Genomic DNA, 12,580 nt, shown 5'->3' on the forward strand with positions numbered 1-12,580 from the left:
TGAGCTCCCAAAGAGGATAACCACATTCTGGGAGGACTCTAGGCTTAGTATTTAAGCATAGCGGGCTTATGGAAGAAAATCTTCAGAATGGCAAGTAGAGGTGGGGAAATTCTTCTTTATCTTACTCAGTTTCCCTACTCACTCCTGCCCTAAAGAAGTAGGATTATTGATTGGTGAATTTGGAAAGAAAACTGGCATTCCTCTTCCAGTCTCCTCCTCTCTCCTTGGGGAGTTAGCCTGCCCTCCCATACTGCACATGTTCTGCTTACTTTTGCGCCACAGCACAAAAGAAAGGTGGCCTGTGGCTTTCCAGCTCTCCCTATGATTTAGTGGTAGTCTGCCTATTTTCAAGATTCATTATTATTGCATAAAGAGGGGAGCTGCATTCCCCAGTATCAGCTTTATTAGTAATAAAGGAGATGCGATGGTTCTCCACCTGCCATTCTCTTTGTTCTTACATAAAAACTGGTTCAAAACTCAGATGAGGAGTGCTAGTACTATTTATATGTTTCCCTCAAATTTCTAAGAGGGTGCTTTCAGAAAAAAAGGTGATCCCAGAGTAGGGTTTAAAGGACAAATAGAGTGTGTATAGTGTAAGTGAAAAACATGATTGTGGAAGGAGGAAAGAGCATGTGCAAAAGCAGAGATACTTTAAAGAGTGTTGTGTGATCTGGATGGCTCAGGGATTCATAAGTAAAATGCAAGGTGAGGAGTGGTAGCAAAGAGGCTAGAGACTATAGAGCTAGGCTAAGGCCAATTTATAAAGAGTTCAGACTTTATTCTGTAGATGATGGTAAGCAATGCAGGAAGGGAGAGGATGGAAGAAGAGTCTTAAGCATGGGAAGTAATTCGAGGTAAACAAGTTAAAATAGGTATAGACTAGTCTCCTAAGCAGCTTGACTATTAAGGGAATCCAAGGGCTTATGTAAATATCTAGAGTGCCTCTTAAAGTTAAGGGAGGGTAATGGCTTATACACGGGGTTTGTTTTAATATGGGAGAAACTTGAGCAATGTGTACGTTGCAGGGAGAGACTGAAGATACAGGATAGTGGGAGAATAATTAATGGAACAAAAAACCTAGAGAGATGAGAGGTAATGAAATCCAGAATACAAATAAAAGGATTCCTCCATCTTCCACTGAAGAGGCAAAAATTTGTGAGAATGCAGACCATTTTGTTGGTAGGCATGAGGCCACCAAGGAATTGCGTACTGTTAGCTTCAGTTTTCTTTGTTTAATAGCAGGTTGGTCTTTGGTGAAAATGAAGGGATAGTTGGTGGAATGGGAGGTCAGAGAAAGTATTGAGGATTCAAAACTAGCTAGGGATGGGGAGAAGGACCTGCATGAAACACTGTGAGGAAGGGGCAGTCAACTAAGATTGGACTGAACTGGAGCTAAGTTTCACCAGGCAGATGGGAAGGAAGGGCAGTGGGGTTTAATGGAAGGGAAGACATCAAGAGTGGCTGAAGTGACTAAACATAAGATAGGAAGAGAAAAATAATTAAAGAAAATTAATTTCTCATTACATCCATATCCTAAAGTCACTGTTGCAGGGCATAAGGGTGACATTTCTTTTAGACTGAATTGTAAATTTTAGGTACCAATGGCAAAAATAGACATAATTATTTTGTCTTTTTACTTATTAGAACAATGTCTTTAATACACATTCATTCTTAAAAAAACCACCCACAGGGAAAACAGGTCTTTTCATGGATCAAATGTATCTTCCATGTTAAAGATAACATAGCATTAAAATAAATGTAGCAAGGATTATTGGTTTTACAAGAAAAATTATCAGAAACACACAAATAGTAGTCCACATATCTACTCAGTGGGGTCTGTTGTGTACAAACCCAAAATATACCTTATAAACAGGCAATACTTATAAAATCTGATTACATATTTTGTAGCAAAACTTCAAAAATTTCCTTCAAAGTTAGGGGAGCAATCCACAAGAGATCACCTTCACTTCTGACCCCAACTTAAGAATTCAGGGTTCCCAGTGAGAGGTGAAGCTGTCTGGGCTTCTGGGTCAGGTGGAGACTTGGAGAACTTTTCTGTCTAGCTAAAGGATTGTAAATGCACCAATCAGCGCTCTGTGTCTAGCTAAAGGTTTGTAAACACACCAATCAGCACTCTGTAAAAATGCACCAATCAACGCTCTGTGTCTAGCTAAAGGTTTTGTAAGTGCACCAATCAGCACTCTAAAAATGCACCAATCGGCGGGATGTGGGCAGGGCCAAACAAGGGAATAAAAGCTGGCCACCTGAGCCAGCAGTAGCAACCTGCTTAGGTCCCCTTCCATGGAAGCTTTCTTCTTTCGCTCTTCACAATAAATCTTGCTGCTGCTCACTCTTTGTGTCCACACCACCTTTATGAGCTGTAACAGTCACCGCAAGGGTCTGCGGCTTCATTCCTGAAGTCAGTGAGACCATGAACCCACCAGGAGGAACAAACAACTCCGGACGTACCACCTTTAAGAGCTGTAAACACTCACTGCAAAGGTCTGCGGCTTCACTCCTGAAGTCAGCGAGACCACGAGCCCACTGGAAGGAAGAAACTCTGGACACATCTGAACATCTGAAGGAACAAACTCCGGACACACCATCTTTAAGAACTGTAACACTCACCGCGAGGGTCTACAGCTTCATTCTTGAAGTCAGTGAGACCAAGAACCCACTAGAAGGAATAAATTCTGGACACACCAGGAACACCCTTAAGTCTGGTAATTTACTTGAAGGACCGAGAGAACTCACTAATAACTATTATATTCACAGTTATGGTTTATTACAACAAAAGCATACTGGCTGGACACAGTGGCTCACATCTGTAATTCCAGCACTTTGGGAGGCCAAGGCAGGAGGATCGCTTGAGGCCAGCAGTTCAAGACCAGCCTGGGCAACATGGACTCCATCTTTTTAAAATTCTGTGTGTGTGTGTGTGTGTGTGTGTAAAAGGGGGAAAAAAAGGATGCTGATTCCAAGGGAATTGGTGCATAGAGCAGAGCCCAGGAAATTTTAGTCTGCAGCCCCTCTGGAAGTAGACTGGCTATCTCATGGCCCAAAGCCCACATCATAAATCACATTCTTACACCATCCAGTGTAGCTAAAGGCTCCCAGGTAAACAAAGCCACTCTTCCTGGAGATCACCTCCTAGGATACGAGGACAAAGGCCAGACTTCTTTTTGGGTAAGGTTAATTCTTTGCTACACACTTCTAAAATACCAAAATAATCAATTCTCTGAATATATTCTTATAAAAGTAGGTATTAATAACCTATTGTCTGACTTCCTGCCGAGTCAAATATATTACTTTTCATGATTTTACTTCATACCTGTGATTGTTTCATTAAGTTTTTCAAATTCACGTTGGAATGTTGAGTTATAAATTTCATTTGTTTTATGACAACCATTTTCTGGTAAATTTTCATCTTCTGCAGGAAAATCGTGCTACTCCGTTTCACAGTTTTCTTATTATAATTTTGAATAGATGTTCCACATATGACTTTCATAATCTTTGAATTTAAATTAGTGAAATTTTCCTGGACTACTAACAGGAGGTGAAAAGAAAAATTAGGATAGCTTTATAAAATTCATCTCTCGAGGGCTTCCTCTTCTGTTGCTATAGCAGACGACTCTTTTCTTAAACTCTGTGAACACCTACTCTGCCTCTCAGAACTGAACCTGGTTCCAAAGAGCTTCTACACACAGTCCTGGGCTTCCTGATTTATTCACAGGCTGCAGGGACACAGATCTTGCCTTCTAAGATGATGATACTGCTTTTAGAAGTTATTTTACTGGTGCTTTCTAAGATCTGCTATCTCTGATTGGGCACCTTCTGTCCTTCTCTCTCTCCCTTCCCAATGTTTGGAGCCTATTCAGTCTCAGCCTTATTTGTTTTTAGGGTACAACCACCACTAAACTCCTTCCCCACTTCCAGTACTTTCCCCTATTGTCTTGATTTCCTATGTGGGCTTGCTGTCCTCAGTTTCCTATTGCAGCATTCACATTTAATTTTGGAGTTTTGGAGTTTTCTTAGCTATTTGCTGAAAGTTCAGTTTCTATGAATTTATTTTCATTTTCTTGGTTGCTCTAGATAGATTTCAGGAGAAGAAATGAAAACTTTCAAAACTAAGCAGACCTCATATTCTTTTAGAATGCTAATATAATTCATTTCTATTCCATGTTTTCAAAAAATATGAAGAAATTCTAGGGAAGTACTCTGATTATTGGCTTCAGATAATGAAGAAGAATGTTATAGTTGTCAGTAGCCCACTTAGAGTCAGTTGTGTAGACGTTCCCATCTGCAATGACACCAAGGCTATAACTAGAAGGTAATATCCCAAAGCAGTTTTTACATAAAATCATTTGCAGCATATAGTGTAGATTTTTTTTTAATTAAAATGAAAGCACCTCAGTGAGGTGCTTTCAATATTTTATTCTGGTATACTAGAAAGAAGATTGTTAGTCAAAATGTTTCTCCTGAACCCAAGTAACTGGAACACTGTACAGATGTGTTTGAGAACGTATTCCAATCTAGGTGGATTATGGGTGAGGGAATGTTATAATAATTCTTGTTTTAGTTCTTGAGATTTTAATCTATGTTCAGTTTCTTTTTAAAGATTACTAACATTCTATTTTGCTAGTCAGTCGCAAATAATTTTGTACCCAGAGCAAGTTCCAGCATTACCTGGGAACTACATCTCCATCTTTTTTATGCCTCACTCTCTCATGAGAACAAAATCAAGGTAGAAGCCACAGAGATATGCTGAGCAAAATGTTGGAGTATGAATAGTATCAGAATGCAGATGTTGTTTTACTATATACTGTACTAGTTATAACCAAGTGACTTAAAATAGGAAGAGGAAGAGCTGAGCGTGTGGCAGTCACTTGGATGTAGGGTTGGAATCCAGTATACCTTGATGGTGGTAACCCTAGTGAAACACCTCCTACTCTGGGATAGAACCCTGGGAAGCCTAGGCCAAAAGTGGGGAGAGGGACTAGAATGATATGGTTGGCTCAGAAATCCTCAAGCACTGATTCAGGACTATTGGCACCCTTTAGCACCCAATGGAAGGAAAAGAAGCGCCTCTCTGTAAGAACATTACATCATCCAGTGCTTCAAATTGTTTATATTAAATCAGTTTTTCCAATAAAATGAACTGCAAACAATAAAAATTAATGGATGCAGGAAGAGTAAGCATGAGGCAGCCACCAGGAGAAACAATAGACAAAAGAAACAGACTTAATAACAAAGTCTAAAAACCACTATGCTTACTATGTTCATGAAAGAAAAAGTCGAGCATATAAATTTTGTCAAGGAACTAGAAATCATAAAAAGTGACATTCAAGGTTTTAAAAAGAACCAAATAGGAATTATAAAACTAAAAAATGTAATAACTAAAAGTACAAAGACTACGGGTGAATTTTAAAGCAGGTTAGGGACACCTAAAGAGATAATGAGTGACTGGAAGATAAGTTAAAAGAAAACCTCAATAAATTTTAAAGGATTTAAATCATACAGAGTTCTAAAATGACAATTTATATGTGTTGGAAATCAATAAGAAAAAGATAGTCATATTATTTGCATATGTTTGGAAATTAAGAAACCTACTTCTAGGCTGGGCACTGTGGTTCACGCCTGTAATGCCAACACTTTGGGAGGCTGGCAGATGGCTTGGGTCCAGGAGTTGGAGACCAGCCTGAGCAACATGGAGAAACCTTGTCTCTACAAAAAATACCAAAAAAAAATTAGCTGAGCATGGTAGTCTGCACCTGTAGTCCCAGCTATTTGGGAGGCTGAGGTGGGAGAATCACCTGAGCCTGGGGAGGTTGACGCTGTCATGAGTAGTGATAGCGCCACTGCACTCTTGCCTGGGCAACAGAGTGAGACTCTATCTCAAAAAAAAAAAAAAAAAGAAACATACTTCTAAATCTATGCATCAAAAAAATCATAGGGAAATTAGATTATGTTTTAAATTCAATGGTAATAATACATATCAAGACTTGTATGATGCAGTTAAAACAATATTGATGGAGAAATCTGTAGCTTTTAATGTACATATTTGTAAAGTTAGTAAAAGAACAGCAAAATAGAAAGTAGAAAGAAATAATAAAGAAAATAGAATAATTGAAATAGAAAAAAATACAATAAAAACTATGTACAAAATTCAGGTCCTCTGAAAAGTCTAATAAAATTGATAGAACACTGGTGAGACTGATAAACAAAAGAGAAGGCACTAATAATTGATAATGAAGAGAGGGACAGTGGTTCAGATCTTGCACACCTTAAAAACATGAGGTTGTTATGAACATGTAAATGGTATAAAAATTTAGATGAAAAACAAAAAAATCTGTATCAGACATGATACATAATAGCGAAACATGAAAAGCCTTTGTTTTGAAACTGGAAATGAGACATTTTTGTCTGCTAACACCTCTTTTTTAATGTTCTAGAGTCCTGAACCTGTAGTAGCACAAGAAAAAAAGGAATAAAAAAATGAAGGAAAACTCACGATTTGAAAATGGTATGATTGAATGCATTGACAACCCAAACACATATACATTTATATTTTTATTGGATAAGAAATTTTAGCAGGGTTGCTGGATATAAAAATTAGTTTGGAAAAATTAGCTTATTTTATATATATTTAAGCAACAAAAGAGGAAAATGAAATATTAAAAAGATACTATTTACAATAGTGTCAGAAATGTCAAATATATAGAGAGATATAATAAAAGATCAGTGAAACTTCTGCATAGCAACAAATACAATTATATTAAGAAACATTACAGAAGACCTAAATGAATTGAAAATCATGATTGGAAGGCTCAATGTTGAAGAAGTCTCTTGTCTCTCAGGTTAATGTATGGATTTGATGCAATATCATCCAAAATCCCAAAAGGCCTTTGTTGTTGTTGTTGTCTTATTGTTCATTTGGTTGGTTTTTCTTTTTTCTGGAACTTAAGCTGATTCTAAAATGTATAAGGAAATACAAAGGGTCAAGAATAACCAAGTCTGTGTTTTGACGAAAAAAAAATAAGGTAGAAGATCTATACTTCTAGGTTATCAAAACTTTTCTGAACGACTTTTATAATTAAGAGTGTGGAATTGGCAAAGTACAATGGAAAGACTAGGCTTCAGAAACAGACCTACATACATACAACTTGATTTATGACAAAGGTGACACTGTAGAAGAATGGAATATGGATAGATTTTCCAGTGAATGGTACTTGGTCAAATGGGTAACATATACAAAATAAAATTGTACCTCAACCACTGTGCACAAAAATCAATCATAATCTTAAATGAGAAAGGTAATACAATGAAGCTGTTAGAAGATAATGTAGAAAAGTATCTTCATGATTTGGGGATAAGGAACTTAAGTCACAAAAATCATCAGGCAGAAAAGAAAAGATAGATATATTTTTTTCCTCATTAAAAGACTTTAAACAAAAGTTGCCACTGCACAGTCAAAAGGCAAATTACGAAGTAGGCACAGATGTCTGCAATATGTAAAATTGTGAAAAGGCTGTTATTCAGAAAACATGAATAACTACTACAAATCAACAGAAAAAGACACAATCCCAATAGAAAAATAGGCAAAAGACCTAACTAGGAACTTCCAAACAGGAAATCCAAAAGACTAATTAATATATAATCTCATTAGTAACTAAGAATGTTCAAATTAAAATCACAATGAGATACCATACATACCTACTTGATCTTTTTTAGAAAGTACAATATCAAATGGTAGGCAAAGATACAGAACTCTCATATATTGCTTATGGAAGTGTAAAAGTTTGGAAATATCTAGTAAAGTTGAAGCTACGCCTACCTTAAAACTGCAATTCTGTTTACATATGTAATCAAGGAGCTGGAAGTTCTCACTCCAACTTAACAACATATATATCTTACTGACCTGCAGTCACATATGTATCAGGATACATGTACAAGAATGAGAATGTTCATGGCAATATTCTTTTAATAGCCCTAAACTGGAAACAACCCATATGTCTATCAACAATAGAATGAATATATTGTAGTTTATTCATACCATAATGAAGAGAAAGAATTAAACTACATAAAAGTAGACCTTTGAAAAACCGAGTGAATGAACCCAAAGAAAACAGAATATAAAGTATATGAGTCCATTTACATAAAGTTCAAAAACAGCAAAACTGAAAAAAAAAGAGTTGAAGAACTATGTGGCAAAACTGTAATGAAAAACGAGGTAACAAATACCATAAAAGTCAAGATAGCTACTCCTGCTAGCTGGGAGATGGGATTTATGATGAAGAAGAGGCAGGTGATGGCTTTCTGGCATGTTGTCAATCAGGGCCATCTACATAATTTTTGGTGTCCAGAACAAACATCTTTTTTCTCTCCCTCCCTCTCTTTCTCCTCCCATGGTGTTTTCTTATTTACTATTTAATGTGGCACTCCCTTGGGCACAGGTGGAAAACTGACCCTCACAGGAGCTAGGGGCCTGACTCCTAGTTCAGAGGAAATGGGGAGGATCCTGCACCTCAACCAGACACTTCCTGCACTGTACCTCCTGCTCAGCCTCTGCCAGAGCAGAAGGTGGGGTGAGATGGGGTGGAGTGGAGAGAGTGAGCAGCCAGAACTCATTCTGGGGAGGAAGGGAGGTGGCAGGAGGCCCATGTTGCCTGAATCAATGCATTGTCCCATTGATACTTCACTTATAAAATGCAAATTCAAAGATAAAATTATTGAGAATTACATGATGGTGATTGCAGGGCATTAAATGTCAAGCAGGATGGAGGAGAAGGAGAGTGGAGCATGTTGGCTTCTGAGCTTGGGGTGCTGTGCCACTGCAAGTCCCTGAAGCTGGCCCTTTCAGCAATGTTCTGTTTCCTGACCTGGGTAGCAGCTATACGGATGTGCATTTTACCATAACTGCTTGTCTCCGTTCATTTGTGCCGCCATAACAAAATAGTTGAGACTGAATAATTTATAAAAACCAGAAATTTATTTTCTCAAGGTTCTGGAGGCTGAGAAGTTCAAGATCAAGATTTGATCTTGGTGTCTGGTGGAGGCTGCTCTGTGCTTCCAAGATGGTGCCTCTTGCTGCATCCTCACATGGTGGAAGAGATGGAAGGGGTAAACTCGCCCCCTCTATCCCTTTCATAAGGCGCTAATCACATTCATAAGGGTGGAACCCTCGTGGCCTCACCACCTCCTAAAAGCCCCACCTCTTAGTACTGTTGCATTGGGGATTGAGTTTCACAATGAATTTGGGAGGGGACACACACAAACACTGAAACCACAGCACTGCTTAAACTGGACATGTATGCTTTATACAATTTTCTGTATGACGGCTGAGTTTAAAACTAGGTAAAGGAAAGGTGGTGTAAAACGGCATGAACTTTTGCTGTAAAATATAGAATTATTCACATATAGAGATGTATATATTAGTAAATGCATATTTTTTTTTCTAGAAGGAAACAATCTGTTAACATCGCTTGCTTCAAGGGACAGGGATTTGAGGAGATGACGTAAGACAGGCTCTTGTTTTTCATATGAACCTTTTTGTATTATTTGAATTTTCTACTGTGATCATGTTGGGATTATTGGCCAATTTATATGTTTTTGTAAATTAAATAAAATTATTTAGTTGCTTATTTTAAAATAAAGCCAGAAAAATGCAATCATGTTAAAAGCCTATAGGGAAGAGAGGCACGGATACATACTTTTTTAAGAATCATATTTTGAACCATTTTAGAAAGCAAAGAGCATTTTTGTTGATATGAATAAACCCCCTATAATTAAGGTTTCATAGATCTATATTTTTTACCTAGTCTACTCTGAGGTAGATTTACCATGAAGCTAAAAGATTCAAACTTCAGAGTCCCTCACTTGGATAGACCCTTATAAAGGCCTGTACCTAATTTTGCATTCATCATTTTATATGCTTCTTTAAAAAGACCTTTCAGATTATATAATCTTGAAGCCCCCCTAAAACCTGATTCCAACCTTGACTGTGAGTTACACTCAAAGAGTTCTTATACCTGCCCTAAATATGAAGATTTGTAGAAATAAGTAACAAAACATGGTTGTAAAAATGTATCTAAACAAATAGATTCACTCAAGATACACTTTAAACCTGGCAGTGAGAATTAACATGTCCCTTACTCCAGCAATCTTTTCAACTTGCCAGAAATGAATCATTTCCTCCTATGTGCTATGCCTGTACTTTCTCTCTATTGTTATTGAGGTTTGTATTATGTGCTTGTTAAGCTACCTGTCTGCCCTACTAGACAAGGAGCTCCCAAATAGCTAGGACCCTCTCAATTATTTTTGTGTCTCCAGGGCCTAGAAAAAGATTCTAGCATGCAACAAGTGACTGTTTAATAGGATCTTTTTACAACCACTGTATTGTGTGTAAAGGAGGCATAGCTACAATTCTTTACTTGAGTAAGCTTCATATGAAACTGATAACTATACATATACATACATGCACAGCTTAAGGAGATACACAAAGTACTTATCAGTAAGCATCTTTCTTTTTCCTACTGAATTTACATGATTTGGTCACATTTTGCAGAAGATACAAGCTTTTTTAAGCACAAGAACCAAACAATATCATGAATTATTTTAAAAATACATAAATGTACAAGGAAAAATATGAAAATTCAACATCCCACTGTCATGTTTCAGATATTTTTAATAAATAAAAACTTTAAAATTCAGAAGAAACCATCTGTGAAAATTGATCATACAATCTGGATCATTCTTGTCATACCCAACTAAATCAGAATCAAGGGACCAGGGGAGAAAGCAATCAGGGCACACAGCTCTAGCATTAAGAATTAAGTTTTTTACAACCCAGCTGCTGAAACGGCCTGCAGTAACTCTAAGACCAGTTTTACCAAGTAGTTGCTGAAACAATCTCCTATGACTAAGACTGGTTTTATCTACCACTCTCACTCACCAATCAGAGCTCGCCAGCTTCCCGAAACTTTACTATAGTGCCAATGAACCTTCTTTCAAAACAGTAGTAACATTTCTCTTTCTAATAAAACTCTTGACCTTCTCTTTGTTCTTCTGACATACTAAAGAGCACTCAGTCTGTGTGTATATCCTGAACTGCAATTCTTGCTTCCCCAAAACACCATTAAATTTAGAAATTCATCTCTTTATATTTTGTTTACTCTGACACCATATACAAATTCCTTGGCCTCCTTCATTGGAGATGAGCATCACCCTGAAGTTGGGATGTATCCATCCCATCCAGATATTCTCATTTTAACCACTTAAGAAAATGTATCCATAAATATATAATATGTATCCATAAATATATAATTATTCTGTGTTGTAATACTTTTTTTTTTTGAGACAGGGTCTCACTGTGTTGCTCAGGCTGGAGTGCAGTGGTGCAATCTCAGGTCACTGCAACCTCTGCCTCCTGGGTTCAAGCAATTCTCCCTCAGTCTCCTGAGTAGCTGGGACCCCAGGCTTGCGTCACCACGCCTGGCTAATTTTTGTATTTTTAATAGAGATGGAGTTTCATCATGTTGGCCAGGCTGGTCTCGAACTCCTGACTTCAGATGATCCAAACTCCTCAGCCTCCCAAAGTGCTGGGATTACAGGTGTGAGCCACCACGCCCTGCTGTGTTGTAATACTTTAAGCCAGTGTTATCTAATGCAACAGGTACAATTTATTGTAATATTCTGTTTAACCCATTACATCCAAAATATTTAAACATATAAAAATTTTTAATGTGCAATTCAATATTCTTTTTGAAAATTTCTTGTAGTAAGTCCAGAAATAAAAAAAAATCCAGCTGATATATACTTATGGCACATCTCAATTCACATGCTAGAGTTCATAAAATTTAAGTTGGAAAAACAGATTCATATATCTGAGTTGTTGCAAACACACTTAAAAGTATTCCAACAATTGAATCGAGAATCAGGTTTTTGTTCTTAGTTTAATTCAAATTCAATTAACGATTCAGTTTTTCCGTCTCAACCACATTTCAAGTGCTGAGTAGCCACATATGGCCAGAGGACAGCCTACTGGACAGCGCAGCTTAAGGAGGTACACAATGTACTTATCAGTCAGCATCTTTCTTTTTCCTACTGAATTTATGTAATATTTAAATTGTTTTTCTTTGCCATATCCTAGAACTCAAACGCACAGATGCAATGGATACCTTTGATTTTCTGCGTCGATGGCATTTTGCATTTAAAAAGATCATCTGGGTGGAGTGGTGCGCGCCTGTAATCGCAGCTACAGGAGGGAGGCTGAGGCAGGAGAATCGCTTGAACTCAATAGGCGGAGGTTGCAGGATCGTGCCACTGCACTGCACTCCATCCTGGGCGACAGAGCAAAACTGTCTCAAAAGAAAACAAAATCATTTATCACTAAATTTACTCGCTAAAAGAACTTGCAAAAAAAACCAAAACCCTACTGCCTAAAATATATTTTAAAACGTATTTGTGTTTAAGCAGCTTCTGATAAATGACGCGTGGTAGCTAACTAGTAAAGGTGCAGCTTTCATATTAGCCACGCCTATCCCTCTCCCCGCCCTCAACAAGCACGTCCCCGCAAGCACGC

At 37.6% G+C, this 12,580-nt stretch overlaps 1 protein-coding gene across 1 annotated transcript in view; it reads right to left on the reverse strand.

The window, feature by feature from the left end:
- LOC116480342 (large ribosomal subunit protein eL21-like) overlaps positions 1-12,580 on the reverse strand; it is a 56,269-nt gene that overhangs the window by 8,431 nt on the left and 35,258 nt on the right. The window lies entirely within an intron of this gene.

Source organism: Hylobates moloch, unplaced genomic scaffold, assembly GCF_009828535.3.
Source record: "Hylobates moloch isolate HMO894 unplaced genomic scaffold, HMol_V3 SCAFFOLD_3, whole genome shotgun sequence".
NCBI classification, from domain to species: domain Eukaryota; kingdom Metazoa; phylum Chordata; class Mammalia; order Primates; family Hylobatidae; genus Hylobates; species Hylobates moloch.